Raw genomic sequence first — 15,561 nt, forward strand, 5'->3', positions numbered from 1 at the left:
GAGAAACCTGTACTTAGCAGACTGCCATTACATCTTGAAACCAATAAAATATATCATCACTCACAGAACTAGCATGCTGAGTACAACTCGAACACCGCCCTGTTAGCAGAGAGAAGGTCGTTCCTCATGACTGCAGCTGGACAGGACTTCAGCTGGCTGAGGCTGAACTCTAAGCTTCTGCCTCAACTTCATTACCCCTTTTTTAAGTTAGTTAGTGCTTTTTGCTCTTTTAAAGCAGTGACAATATTCTGGCTGGTTATTGTCTGGTTACTTCCAGGCTCCTCCAGTTCAAAGGGGGAGTTGCTATAAGCTAAGACATCTCTTCCTTCCCCTCCCCTTCAAAACCAGACAAGAACAATCTCCTGACATACACATTTTGGCGAGTAGGACATCTGGGAGGAGAAGTAACAACACTCTCCCTTCGGAGAGGGAGCATTTTGGTGGGTTTCATTGTTTTCAAGCGTGTGGGGACCACCTGGGGCAGTTCCTGGGAGGCATAATTGAACACTTAGGTAACTATCTGTATTGAAACCAGAATTGCACAAATCCTCAAGAGACCATGCCTTTCTGAGCTGCCTACATCGTGGTATTTCAGACACCTCAGTCTTCTGTAAGCTACTGTTAAAAGACATTGCTTTAGGTTAGACACTATCACTATGCTTTGGGATTTCAAATTTGGAGTATTTAACTTGATAATCCATTTAAGTGTTGACATAACAATAACCAATTCCTCTCCTTTTTCAATTGGGAATGGTGAACAATTAAATAAAGCTTTCACAGTAGGATGTGTTTTTATCCTGATTTTGTTTGGAAACAAAACTAATGATACTGTGTTACTTATCCGTTCTACTTTCTGTTCCCCCCCATCTTTTAACTAAATCTGCCACTGAGATTTCTTCTTCTGTGCTACCATAGGTTTTCTACAAAAATCAATGACCAAGAAGAACAGAGAAAACCCATTAATGTTCTCACTGAAGTAAAGATGGTGTCTACCAATTCCAACAGTATCTCAGGAAGCACGGCACCTTTGGCAGCTGTAAATCATTATCCATTTTCGCCAGCAGAAAGTAGGTAGTCAGAAAGCATACACCATGCTCAGGGCCAGCCACAGCCTGTACAGACCTTTGCAAACTGGTAAATCAAAAAAAGTTGAAGAGATGAGAACAGGGAAAGAGCACGGCCAGCACATAAGAGGTGTCAGAATATTGTGGTGATTTGGGTTAGCGACTGGGTCATAAGAATAAGCATGTTAGAGAATGGAGGAGAACTCAGATTAATGAAGTAGGAAAGGGCAAAAGGTAACAGAGACAGGAAAACAGCTTCATTATAGCTCGGGTGCTCACTAACCTAATTACTGTTTAAGTGTCAGCTTCCAAATCAAACTCAAACTGTCAGCTACTTTGATATTATCTATTCTCACTTAGGCTTGAATAGGTGGACTCTTTAACTGAAGCAAGTACAGTGGTCATGAGTAATAACCTCTTAAGTGCTGTGTATTTATCTCTATCCATGACTATATTCACATTAGCCAGGAATGCAGAGCAATAGGAGCAAATCTGAAGAACAAAACAGTTGGTGCTGAGGACCCGACGTTAACACAACATGCACTTGTCGAGAGTTTTACTTTGGGGTAGCTCTAATTTGGTTCCACGAGCTGAACACTGTGCGGCAATGGGACTGCAGTAGGTATGCTCTTGGAGGGTATCTTCTGGTTTACCTTCATCCAAAAGTAATTCAGTCTGAGTGCTTTGAAATGATTCTGCAATGCAAACCAAAGCACAGTAGGTGGTGACAATTGGGAGTTTTGCTTCCAAAGCACACTCCTAATCTGAACCAAAATGCTACTGCAGGTACACCCAATGCGTACTGTATGACTATGCTCAAAGCAGTAAAAAGCTGTGAGGAAGGAAGCTCTAGATAAACAATTCCTCAGCAAAGAACCAAAGGTTGTTATGGGGCGACAGTGAATGTCTGGCAAAACTTCCTGTGGAGCTACAAAATTACTTTGACAAACAAATTGACAAAAACAGAGGTAACATGACGCTCTCCCTCAAACAAGAAAGTAAGTGCTGGGAAGCTAGTTAGGAGGAATCCCTCCCAACCAGAACCTGCTGGAGGCATCACCCAAAAAAGCCAGGCTTACCTACAGTATCATTTGGAGGAAAAATCAAAAAGCAAACAACAAAACACAAAACAAACAAAACCAACCCAGAAGCAAAAAAACCTCACCACAGCGAGAGAGATTTCTGAAGCAGTCTATGTGCTTGTCTCTTGTCTTCAAATGCCGTGTTCTCACTGTGGAAATTAAACACTGCTAATACACAGGATACCACAGGGCCCAATCTAAGAGCTAAAAACCTAAAATACAGGAGTGTTTGCTCAGAAACACCAGAAAAAAAAGAAACACATAGCTAGTCTGGGAACTAGGAGACAACCTAGCCACTCCTCACCTCCCTCAAAAAACTCCACAAACAAAAAAAACACATTCCCTCCCCACGAGTGGAAACTTGCAATTACAGACTACAAAATTAACATCCAGTTTTTGATCACCACTATCAATATTTTCAATAACTCCCTCTCAAAAATCTGTTACCAGCTTCTAAAATAATAAACACACGAAGTCAATACACAGTAAGCCAGAGAAACTACATTATGATCTTTCTGCCTCACATTTACAGGTGGCTGAAGTTTTAAATAATGTATTGATAAATTCTTATGTTATACTAGTAAAGTGACAGCAGCTTATTGAATAGCTATCATGTATTTTTTTTAAATTTATAGTAAGAGAAAATAATCAATGGACCTGCTAGCTCTTTTCAAGAAAAAAAACACATGAACTGCATCAGAATTGCTGCAGACTGTTTTTATAGCACGTTTTCACTCACAACCTCCCTAAATTAGAAGCAGCTTTGAATGTGCACTCATTTTATTTTCCTTCCCTATTTTGTCCCGGTTTTCATACAAATGAAACGTTTGCATGTGTTTTGTAAATTACGAACAAGCGAACTTCCATTTTGCAGTTCAGACCATCTCCTGATGCCTTACAGACAACAAATTGAGGAACATTACCCAGAAGCTCTCGACTCCAGTTGGAAACTGGATTGTATATGGATTAAAAATTACATGCTGCTTTTATTAAAAAAAAAAAAAAAAGAAAAAGAAAAAAATCCTTCGCGTTGAAATAGTCAGCGTATAACAAACCACTCAGTTTAGAGAAGGCAGACATTCAGCTGATCTAATCATAACACACAGAGTCTGTCCAGGTAAGTCGGTCTCTTGGCTATATACCTGTGACCAGAGAAGAGAAGATAAACACATCACAGCTAACCATTATTTCTCACAACATGCGAAACAGGAGGGTACCCACTGACCTAAACTGACACAGATGTAAATAAATCAAAGGACCTGAATTTTCACATAGTGCCTAAGTTAAGGAACTTGCTGCCATAAGACACTGTTCAGGACAAAAGTAGAAATAGGTTTAAAAAACAGAAAAGAAATCAATAAATGAGGGAGAGATTTGGTGATTACTGTAACACAATTCTCCAGGTGTATCCTCTATCCCACGAAGTTTCTGATCTACTGATAACCAGGACTTTACGGGGAAGGCTCAGTCTGTCCATGCTCTGTTCTAAGACTCTTCCCATACCATCTCTTGCCAGCTGCTGGCACAACACACAACGCCAGCCTGATTTTTTGGCTGATTTGGTATAGCAGTTCTTACTTACGTTCTCCAGTATGCTAAAATGGCTAACCATTTACCTTCCAACAATGCTAAAATGGCTACTTACCTTCCAACAACCTTCACGTTATTAATACCTAGTTTAGCATCTTCTACAGTTTGTGGCCAGACATAATTTCCCAGACGTTTCAACCATTTGCTAAAGTTCAGGAGCCAGTTAACGTTCAGATTTTAGTATTACACAGTTTTGCAAAGGAAGTATGTATTATTATATCCACACAAGAGACACCACATATGCCTTTTATTGATAACTACCTGGCTATGAAAGGAGGGAAGCAGTCCAGTGCCCAGTATGGAATGAGTAACTATATCTAGTTCCTCTCCAAAGTGGTTTAAAACTAGATTACGACCAGGGGAGTAAATACCAGCACATAATAGAAATCGAGTTGATAGATGGCAAGTGGTCTCTTTAACAGATCCTAATCACTAGCTACAATCTCCCTTTTTCATTCGGCTCTGGGTCTCCCATCTGCCCCCAAATCAACACACCAAAACATTCAGGAGAAGCAGAAAGCAGGTAACAGTGCTGTCTGCCTTTTAAAAGCATTTATGGGTCAGGCAGGGAAGGAAAAAAAAAAAAGAAAAAAAAGAAAAAGAAGAGTACTACCTTTACTTTCGATTATACCTCTCCAGGCATGAGAAAGAAACGCCAAGCAACAGTACCTGGGCACAGCCCAGTCACAAGAATATAATTTCACTGCAGGTACAGTGTTTGTCCACTCAGAAAAGGTCACAAGATCAAGGCTAAAAATGTACCATTTCTCCTACTTTGAAACTCTTATAGATACTTTCTTCCCCAACACATCTTAAAAAGCAAAACCATGACCCAAATGTCACAAACACCACCTTTATGGATGTTCCAGTAACACAAACTGGCTGTACAAAATTCAGCCTCCAACTGTATCAGTCTGTAGCCAATATTCAAGTCTCCTCTTTTCACAGGAAAAAGAGACCTGACAATTCTGTACATTTGAAAAAGATTATCCTCAACTCACTGAAGTTTTTCTTGAAATTGTTACAATACTGTGAAGGGTAAGGAGAAATAGCTATTTTTTAAAAATCAGTTTCCTTCTGAACTACCAGTATTTTTCAAGCAGCTATTAAAAAAAAAAAAAAAGAAATATTCTAGATCTCAGAATGTGCATTTTTTAGCCAAAAGAAACCTGGATAATTTCATATTGGCATCTTTGTTTTGCATGCAATAGTTTTATAACAAACATAAGCCTACCACTTTATAAAGCTTATTTTGCTTTTCTGTGATGAGACAAATACTCTGCTCTGTACAGAAACTGCATTTAGCACTTGTTTGGTAGGCCAATGCCTTACACCTCATTTAATTTAGAAAAATTACCCAGAAAACAATAAAAAGTAATTTCTTTGTGAAGTGCTAAACTAAGCTAGAGAAATGTGCAAACAAAGCCTTCTCTTCCAAATATTTACACACCATCAGCATGTTTTAATACAAGTTTTCACCCTGCTTGTCTTCCCCTGAAGTAAGGCACATATGACAGCATTTCAGAGCATGTTTTAATGGGATTTTCCAGTCAACCAAAAATCAAATTGCATAGAAGTGACAGAAGAGTCATAAATACGTATTTCATCTTATTGAATTACATGGTAACTAGGGAAAAGATAATGAGGCACAACTCCTTTACAGATTTTTATGATGTTTTCTGTCACACTGGGAAACTGCATAAAGACAGCACACAGAAAGGTGTACACCACCAGAATCTACTGAACAGCTGCAGTCATACTCCTCAGTAAAACGGAAGGGTAAACAGCCCTACAAACCAGGAAAAAAAAAAGAATTTTTAAAATACTGCTGTTCCCTCTCTCACAACACCCACACCTATCTCCCCTCACATCAGCTTTACCTGAATTTCCAAATACGTTAAGATGCACACATTATGACTGTCTTTTTTACTGCATTAAACTTAATCTTTTCTAAGTAGGATTTGAACAAGACTACACACAAAAGTACTCCAGCTGATTTACACATTTGGAGTATAATAAAACATGATGTTTTGGCTTCAGTGTTGGAGTCAAGGAATTTCTCCTCCCTTCCTACCCACCCTTTACTGGGGATCAGAGCCCCTCATGTGGCCTGATGCAGTTCTGTGCTCTGCGCTACAGCTTCGCACCTCTCCCACTGGCCTCCCTCTCCTCCTCTACCCCTTTGCTCGCAAAGACGGCCGCAGAAAGGAAGCGTGAACTTCCTAGACTGTATCTGGCACCGAAGCCAACCTATCGGGCAACTAGTTTTGCATCCCTTCTTAGTTACCTTGTAGTCTCAATAACATAGATTACATTTGGTTTAATAAGACTGAAATCAAGTATCAATTTTTATTTTAAAGGGTTACAATTCTGTAGAGCATTACTAGAGATGCAAAAATTGAAAACTTCAATATTATTTCTTTTGAAAGGGTGTTAACACAGTTTTCCCATTTTGAGATTGTTTTCCTTCAGTAAAAGGGCTTTGTGCCTACCTGGGGTTTCCTCATGTCCAACAATTTTACTCATTGGTCCTTTCCAATCAGCTACTACAGAACAGTAGAAAACCTTAAATTCATGGAAGTTTTCCTAAAGAAAGCACACTAGTATAGAGGATGGAGGCATGCTGAACACTAACCTGAGAAAAGACTGGAAGACAAATTAACATCTAATTCAAATTTGTCATTTATGAAGAAATAAATACCACAGTAAAGCTTTAAGTCACAGCTTGTAACTGATCAACCACACAGCACAAATCCATATGAAACCAAGCTGCATGAGTTCCAGCAGTCACAAAACTACCAGTATCGGGGCATATTTACGAAGAGTTTTCCACACTTTCCAGCACTGTGAAAACACCAGAGCAGCTCCCAAAACTAAAACAATAATTCTATTGATGCTCTCCTACTCCTTATGAAGTGAGTCAGTACAATACCCATTCTGCCTGTGAGTAGGAAGCACAAAAAAGTACATTAACAAAAACATTTCAGAAGGATTTTAGCTTTAGAAATCAGTTTTAAAAGATTTAAGGCAAGAAAAATTTTACACATATTGAAGTTCCCAACACTGACATGCCAAATTAATGCATCAAATTTGTGTGCAATTAACCGTATTTGAAGATATAATTTATCTTAGTTGTGTCAAAAGCATACACAGAATTAAAATAAAGTTAATTCTTGAAAACTTCATTCACAACTGAAAGATCCTCTACAGGATCTAGCATGTCTAACATTTGTTCTTGGAAGATTTAAAGGGTGCTCCTCCCCCACCCCCAAGAAGTTGTATACCTGCTCTAGCACCTAGAGGATGTGAAGGAGAAAAGTCTTCTAATGCAAACAAACGCATCACTGATATTGTCTAAATCTGGTAATTCTGTTGTATTCATTTACATATGTAACACATTGCAGAAGTCATTGGAGCACCTTCCTAGGCATGCTGCCCACCAGCAGGTGCATCTCCACCTTTTGTATTTCTGGTGTAGATCACTTCAGCCACAAAAAAAAATTCATAGCACCAGAGCAGCCCAGGTTGGAAGGAACCTCAAAAGATCATCTGGTCCAACATTTTGTGGGAAAGGGAGCCTAAATGAGGTTATCTAGCACCCTTGAATTTGCATTGCAATTGCATCTTGAAAACCTCCAGTGATGGGGACTTCACCATGTCCCTGGGGAGGTTGTTCCAGTGAAGGATTGTTCTCACTTTAAAAAATTTCTTTCTTATATTGAGATGAAAACTTTGATCAAACCTTTGCCAAGAGTTCCTAAAGAATGGCCATAGCGAAAGTGCTTTGATATTTCTGTTTTTCTGAGACAACTGCAGATCTGATAAGCTTGTTGTTGGGCACTTTTTTACAGCTCATCATAAGTGGCCTTTCCATAAAAGATGAGTTTGTTCACCTTTCTTCTCACTTTCTGAGTTTGACCCCAAGATCTATTCACGAGGTTCTTGTCTCTCTTGAGGGACTTTGTTGTATCTTCCCCCTTGAGCAGTTTGCTGCTGTTCTTCAAAGATGTCAGCAGCGAAAGATACCAATACACTGCTGCTTCACTGATAGTTTCAGAGTCAGCACTTAAATCAACCCCAGCTAAAGCTGCCGTCTGAGCAGGTAGTCCCCCCCATACAGCCACATAGTCCCACTCCCTCCCTTGAGTCAATACAAGGTCCAGCTAGTAGCCCCCAAGGCTGGCCAGCCAGCCAGAGGTAGCCCAGTGGAAAGCCTTTTGCATGCATGCGTGTCAGTATGCTTGTTTTAGTTTGACTGGTTTCATTTGAAAACAAATCAGCTCCCTGGTTCAGTTGACTGCACAGCATTAAGAGTGCTAGGGCCAGCACAAGGGAAGCAGTTAAAACACAAAACCTAAGGATAGAGGGGAAAAGCAGGAACTCTTGTTTTCAGGCAGCAGGACATGCTTAGATCAGTTAAGCTGCTTACAAAGCCACACACTCAGTTCTCCAGACTAAGCCATGCCTTTATTCTGCTGCTGCCCACAGCTCTGATAACCAACAGTAGCAAACAGAAAATAGTACAGCGAGTCCATCTCATTTTTGATACTTGGAACTGCTCAGCAGCACTGAAATAAAATGTCAAGGACTGTGCTAATTTCAGCTGCCACAAGGGAAATCTGTAGGAAGACAGGCAAGAGAGTTAGCTAATAATTCTGTGGTTGAGACCTCTTTCAACCTGGATTTCCCATAGCCATGAGAAGGAAGACTAGGGACAGAAAGATGAACAGAAAGCTGCTTCTCCTCCCAGCTTTATTTAGCAAATAGTTTGAAGAGTAATACTCTGCAAATAAAAGCTGAAGAATACACACAAGGTCAGTAAATAGCACATCGACAAACCTGGAGGTACAGGCAGGTGCAAAAGTTCACATCTGATGAAGCTGCTATTTCTGAATTTTCCTGGTAGCATTCCCTACTGCTGCCTCGCACCAGTGAGCTAACAAATTCACACTTTTTGAGCCAAAAAGGAATCATTTTTCATTGCTGAGTAGTAAACATTTAGAAATACAGCTAATTATAATAATTACACAGTTCAGACAGTTATATTAGACAGTTAATTCAGCGATAGGGATTTAATGAGGAATTGCTGTAAAGTGAATCTTGAAGCCGGTCCACGGCATTCATTCTTATACTACAGGAAAACAAAGAGCTCAGCAAACCAGGAACATCCAGAATTACAACAATAGGGTATAACGTCTTGGTGTAAACAAAAAAAATCTCACCCACCCCAGAGTTCTGGCAAACATAGAAGTTCTGCAGTTTCAGGCAACAAAATGAACTACTTCACCAGGATTAAGAAGTTTCCTCATCCATTACTACCTTTCACACGGTCTCTCTCTGGATTTTAGTATCACTTAATCTGACCGCTGTTGGAGTAATCATATTGGTGCAGACTGACCACCACGTTGAAAAACTGAAAGTATGTTTGTTGTCCCAAATGCAGTCTCATTGCCCGGTGCGCAATGCCAATTCACACACCGAGACGAGGTATTTCCACTTCTTTATTCTAGTTTGCACAAAGTAGGGAGCTAGGTGGTAGCCCACAAAAGACTAGCTCTCCGATTATTAAAACCTTTCACTGTTTGAAAGTCTATAGTCTTTGTCAAATGGTCTTCTTGCCTCTTATGCTAATTAGTTCACATGTTCAGTCTTTCTCCGCATTTGGGTCAGAGGGTTTCTTGAGTCGGTGGGCCATGAGTCGGCGGTCGTGATCTCCCCCTGCCAGACTTACCTCTTCTTCACCTTTAGCTTCACGTTTCAACCGCTGCTGCTCAGTTCCTGCAGCTGTCTTGGTAAATTGGTTATTTCAGGCTTGGATCGCCACCATCCATTCTTTGAGGTTTCACTTGACAGAGACTTCACTTAGCAAAACAGATTATTGTGTCACAGTTTTCTTAGATCCTACGTTAAACATTCAACTTGAATATTTAACAAAAGCATTGGGCAAAATAATTGCATATTAATCAATGACAGCCTCCTGCAAAGTTACATCATGTTGAGTGGGTGATCTTAAAACACAGGATGCCAACTTTCAAAAGTCATTTCAGAAGCGACGTGAGAAGGTTGATTCAAACACTTTAAAAGAAACACTCCACTGAGCAGGTACACAGCACAATGTAATGTATAAAATGTGAGTGATCTCACACTTTCAAGATGCAGCTGGAGGATAGTCTGTCTCTTCCCCATGTAAGGACGTCTACTCTCAAAAAAAAAAAATTACACAAAGCAGTATTCTTAGCTTGAAAACAGGCAATACTTCTTGTGCTACTATATTGTCCAGGAGTCTTAGCCCTGGATGCTAACTCCAATATGTTGGGCTGTGCAAGTATGTTTCTTCTCTGATTTTACAAGTGTATTTCTGAAAAGACGCATAACTTTTATCCAAAGTTAAAGATATTTTACATAATTGTTATCTATCATTAAAAATAAGTGACAGCCTGAAATACGCATAAAATAGCTTTCAACAAATATGTTTCCTTAGCAAGCCAAAACACATGGTGTGATTTTAGGTGGTTAGTATGTAATTTATTTAACTTTCAGTATGAAGGCAGGCTTTGCTTTTGAAATGTAGCTATTTTAATAATGGTATTCAGCAACCTTGATTAAAACACAGATCACTCGATAATCAGTACCATCAAAACTGTTGGCAACAAGAGAATGGGCTAAGCCTACTTCAGACCTCACAAATGCATATCAAATTTTAGTTAACAAGAATCAGTAAACAAAACAAAGCTAAACAAGGAAAGGGCTGGGCATTGTCAGATTAGATTTTAAAAGGTCAAATAGTTAATGACATCTGAACGCAAATAAAAATAGCTGGCAGGAGAACAGATATTAGACATTAGGTCATTTAATCCACTCCCTTGACAGTTTTGTATTGTTCTCTACTGCACACTGCAAGTGCTTTTGTTTATAATGTGGAAGAGGAGAGGAAGCAAGGGATGGGGGGAGGAAAGTAGATTGTCTTTGGAGGCTGAAGCAAAAAAAAACATTAAAGAAACATGAGCCAGCATCCTGGAAACACAGCTGATAGGAATTCATGAAAGAGCAAGATGAAAGGCAGGCGAGAAATTCAGAATTGAGCTGAGAAACTGAAAGCAAAAGCCCTTAACAGGATGGTGCAAGAAAATAAAATTCTTGCCTATAGGAACCTGGTGTCATTTGTTGAGTAAATGGGAAGAAATGAAGCACATAAAATTTACAGGATTAATGGAAGAGGGAAGTGGAGGGGCAAAATGGCTTAGGTTTTTCCCAGCACTCATATGGCGGGTAAGCAGTGCCAACCGCATCTCTTGTTCCCCTGCCCATCCAGCTGTTTATAAGAGCCAGATAAGGGAAATGATCCAGGGTCAAAAGTAAGTCATATATTTATATTTTTTTTCAACCTGATTAATTCTGTGATCCACCTCAACAGACAGAAACGGTTACGCTACCACAAGTGAGGGAGGTCACAGAGGTAGGCAGGACAAAATGATGGAAAAGAGGATCACAGGAAAAGGGAGCTGTTTAAAACCAAAATGGTTCACAATACTGTGATCTAAAATAAGTTAGCACTGTCCTGAAGCATATTTTATCCCTGCTTTTGCCACAGAATTCCTTCATGACTTTACATAAATTACTTCAAAATGCTGTTTTCAGTGTGGACACTACCTGCATGCATTTTATTTTACAGGTGCCTTTCCCAAAATCTGAGTGCTTGATTTGCAAAAGCAGCATAGGCATAGACCAGATATTCAATTTATTTGCACCTGTGCACTTAATATAAACCGGGACACTGAACTCAATACCCTGAAAAAAAATCAGATCCTACCTGGACCAGATTTGGTCTCCATAGTTTTATCTTTCATTCTTCACGTGGAGTGGGAAAGATGATTATTTCCTTGTTTTGGGAGAGTTTTGTCAATTAAGGGGGGATTTGTCGAGTACAGAGATATTAAGGTGAAAAGCACAATAGAAGACACAAGGAAATTTATAATTCCGTAGTCAAAGCAAAATTTGCACGCAGATTTGAGTAACGTTCAGAAAATAAGTCTTGATGTCACACAACCAAAGTAATGAGGATAAGACCAAAATACTTCATCTCTTTAATACCTTGAGTATAACAGGATTTTTATGCAACAAACGATATGTTATTACTTAATAGAAAACTGTAGTTCAGTCTAGACGTACAAAGATGCTGAATTAAAGCTAACTAAAAAACTTAGTTCTCCTTCATTTGTGAGTGCTTCTGGAAATGACAATATTAATATAGTTACCCTAACTGCGTGTAACTACCCACTTCTAACAAAGGAAAACTGATGCCACCGTGTTGTAATCTCAACACCTGTATGCGTTATAACCAGATGCAATGCTTTGCTGCTTGAACTAATACGTTATCTTGCAGCATTAGTTGGATGCAAATCTCTGGATGAACTTGCGTGAGAAAGGGATAATCCATGTTTTGCCTGGGGATTTCCTGATATTTGCTAATTCCAAGAAAATGGAGATACTCAGGAATTCCAGGCTCTGCCCTAATCTGTTCTGGAAAATAAACTTTTCTTGTCTAAAAGAGGTTGAAGTGAGATGGCTGAACAGATGAGTAAAAAGTCTCACTCCTCTGTCTCTATGCAGTACTCTCACACAGAAATTCCCCATCCCCTCTTCTCTGGCTTCTAATCTCACTCGCCTGGTCCAGCAAGAACTACTCTTGCAAACTCACCCTTACTGGATATGTCTACTCAGGCTGCTAGTCACCTCTCGCACTTGTAAACCTCCCCCACAACTGCTTTATCAATGGCACTCCCTCTGTTCAACACAAGACCCAGAATGCACAACATTGCAGTTGCACAATCCCTTTACACAGGCGTTTGCATGCCTACGTGTACACATACACATATATATGTAAACAGCGCTTTTACATACATACCTATTAATTTATATATAAAAAAAATAAACTCTTTCCCTCCCCTATCACACATATTTCCTTGAGCTAGCATAAGCACCCCTATGGCAGTGCAGAGAACCAGATGCGAGTACTAACTTGGTCAGTCAGAAAAAATGTTTAAAAGGTTAAGTGTGAACCTGCGGGTAATACTCCATGCCACTTCACCCCACTACTATATAAACAATGGTGCCAGCACGGAGAGAAGATGGTACAGAAGGCAGCAACGAGCATCAAGGCTGCAGAAAAAGCATGACTAGGGTTTTTTTTTCCAGTGACAGCGCCAGCCTGTCGTAATAATAAATTTAAGGTGTTGATTTTAATCTAGAACACCAACATCTGCATATCCATCCCTCCTCTCTCCCCAGACTTATCTATGACAACAGGGTAATGAAAACTTGAGATTCTTTCAAGCGTCTTCATTTGCTTATAGTCTTCTTCCCCTTACTCCCTGGCTCCATCCCTCCCTGTTTTGTTCCCAACAAGCCTAGCCACTGCTTGCTCTTCCACCCCTCAACCAATGCAACACTCAATCCCAGTTTCAACTGTGATGACGTTGAGGCTCCCTGCCCCTCTCCTGTTTCCTATGGATATGAATAAATTGTTCCCTTGCCAGTGTTAGGCCTAGGAAGGGGTCTCAGCCCCTGGAGAATCAGGCTTATAGCCTCAATACACACACCTACCCATACTCAGCATCTTAAAAGCTGCAGTGACTTCCCTGGCTACTGCAGATCTAATACAGGTAGAGTCTGGGTGACCCTGCTAAAAGTGAAAAAAGTTTTAACAGGAATATGAAAGCTTCAGATGGTTGTGGCTTTATTTTGGTGGTGGTGTTTTTTAAACCTTAAGAGAAAAATTTAATAGCTGCCTATTTTGGAGACAACCATTAACCTCTTCCAAAAAATAAAGTCCGTACGATTTTTCCTTTGTTAAATACAGTCAAAACACTTTCTTCCCTGGCTTAACTGGAAATGGCACAAACCCCTTGAGAGAAGTTTTCCGGGCGGCTCCGCCAGCGGCCGCCGGCCCAGCCGCCGGAGCCCGGCAAGGGGAGGAGGGCGGCCGGGCACGTTTCACCCCTTCCCCTCTCCGAGGGCCTCCCCGTCGCCCCGCCGGTCGCACCCCGCACGGGACCCCCGCCCCACGCACACCGGCCGGGCAGCACCAAGCGCGCCCCGCCCCGCCCGCTCACCCCCGGGGGCCCCGCCGGGCCTCTCACAGGCGGCCCCGCGCCGGGCAGCCCCTTCCCCTCGCCGGGACACCCCACGGACCCCTGGTCCGCCCGGGGGGCCGCAGCGCCTCTGTCTGTGGGTGCCCCCACAGGTAGGCGAGGGGGCACCGCCTGCCTGCCAGCCCCGAACCTCCCCCACGGCGCGGCTGCCCGCTCCGCTCCCGGGACGGGACGGGACGGGACTGCCCGGCCCGGCCAGCTCTCCGCCACCGGCCGCGCTGCGCCCCTCCGCCCGGCCCGGCTCGCGGGACGGGGCAGGACGCGCCGCCCGCCCGCGCTGCTCCGCACTCACCGCTGCCGCCCGAGGCGAGGATCCGCCGGCAGACGGTGTGCGGGTGGCGGAGGTGGCCGAGTGCTGCCGGCCCCGCACTGCCGCCGCCCCGCTCCCTGCCCCCGACCTCGCCGCAGCGCGCCCGGCGGAGCAGGCGACGCCGCCGCGCATGCGCTGCGGGCGGATCCCCGTGCCGGCCGCCAGGGGCCGCGAGCAGAGGGCGGCCGCAGGGGGGGCGAGGCGGCCGTTTCCCCGCTGACCCTTTCCTGCGCCGTGCCCGCAGCCGAGGCGCTCTTCCGAGCTGGCCGCGGGGTCAGCGGTGCCGGAGGGCGGGCGCGGGCCCCCTCCCTGGTGCAGAGTGATCCCTCCCGCCGCCCCCCGGGGGCCTCCCCTCGGCCGTCGCCCGGAGCCGGGACAGGCCGCGTTAACGGTCGGGAAACACGGGCTCGGCGGCAGTTGTCTCTCCGCTGCCCGGCCGAAACGCCCCCCAGGCGTTTGCAGTCCTAAAGTTTCTATCAGTTTGTCTGTATAGATACATGCAGCCTTTTCTCGTGGTAGGGAACTCACTTCCTCCCCCCCCCCTTCCCCCCCCCCCTCCCCCCCCCCCCCCGGCAATTGTGCCCCGTGACGGAGAGCTAAAATGACACGAAAAGTTAGGATTTGCCCCTTGACTGTGTCCCCAAGGGTGGCGGGTCTTGCTTCCCGGAGGTCTGGGTCTTTGGGTGTGCTCGGATCTTACCCCCCGGTAGGTGCATTTCAGGAACCCTAAAACCCTAATATTCCACATCATTAAAAATTAAGGGTGGTTGTGGGTTTTTTTTTTTGCGCTGCCCAGAATTGGCACTAACTAACTTTTGGTCCTTAATCTGAAACCGAAGGGTATGTTAGCTTAAGGTTTTTTGGTTTGTGCCTAGTACCTTCGTTTTTGCCTCTCTGATTTTTAATGGATGCGTAGAGAAAGAGGATAAAGCTGCTCAGAAAATTGACGGTGGATTAATAGTCCCTACCTGACTTCAAAGGTGCTGTTGTCAGTGGTGCAGTAGCCTGGTTACAAATGACTTAGAAATGATTCACAAAAATAACAGCTTGGCTTGCCAGAAGAGAGATTGAGGTCTAAATGGTGTGGAGCGTAAAATACCATTTATTCTGTGAAAACGGAAGTGAAGCTCCCTATAAATATGCAGTGTTTTTTGAAGTTTACATTGCTGCTGCCTTCATATTCAATGCTCTGTGGCTTCAATTTTTAGTGGATTACTATGCTGTATACAGTACTTTTTACCTTTATATTAACAGACAACTGGCAATCAGCAGAAAAAGGAATGAGGATATAAACATAGACTTTATGGAACATTCTGTTCCCTAAACATAGACGTTCAGGGAACAGAAATACGAGACACAGTTTG

The 15,561-nt window shown here is 42.7% G+C and overlaps 1 protein-coding gene across 1 annotated transcript in view; it reads right to left on the reverse strand.

Moving 5' to 3' along the window:
- PRRG1 (proline rich and Gla domain 1) overlaps window positions 1-14,266 on the reverse strand; it is a 36,254-nt gene extending 21,988 nt beyond the window's left edge. Inside the window, exon 1 of the mRNA XM_076355659.1 lies at window positions 14,180-14,266. The gene's annotated coding sequence lies outside the window, so the exon portion shown is untranslated. The remainder of the gene's footprint in view (window positions 1-14,179) is intronic.
- Window positions 14,267-15,561: the final 1,295 nt, after the last annotated feature.

The sequence above is a fragment of the Aptenodytes patagonicus genome, chromosome 1 (genome assembly GCF_965638725.1).
Source record: "Aptenodytes patagonicus chromosome 1, bAptPat1.pri.cur, whole genome shotgun sequence".
Classification (NCBI taxonomy): Eukaryota; Metazoa; Chordata; class Aves; order Sphenisciformes; family Spheniscidae; genus Aptenodytes; species Aptenodytes patagonicus.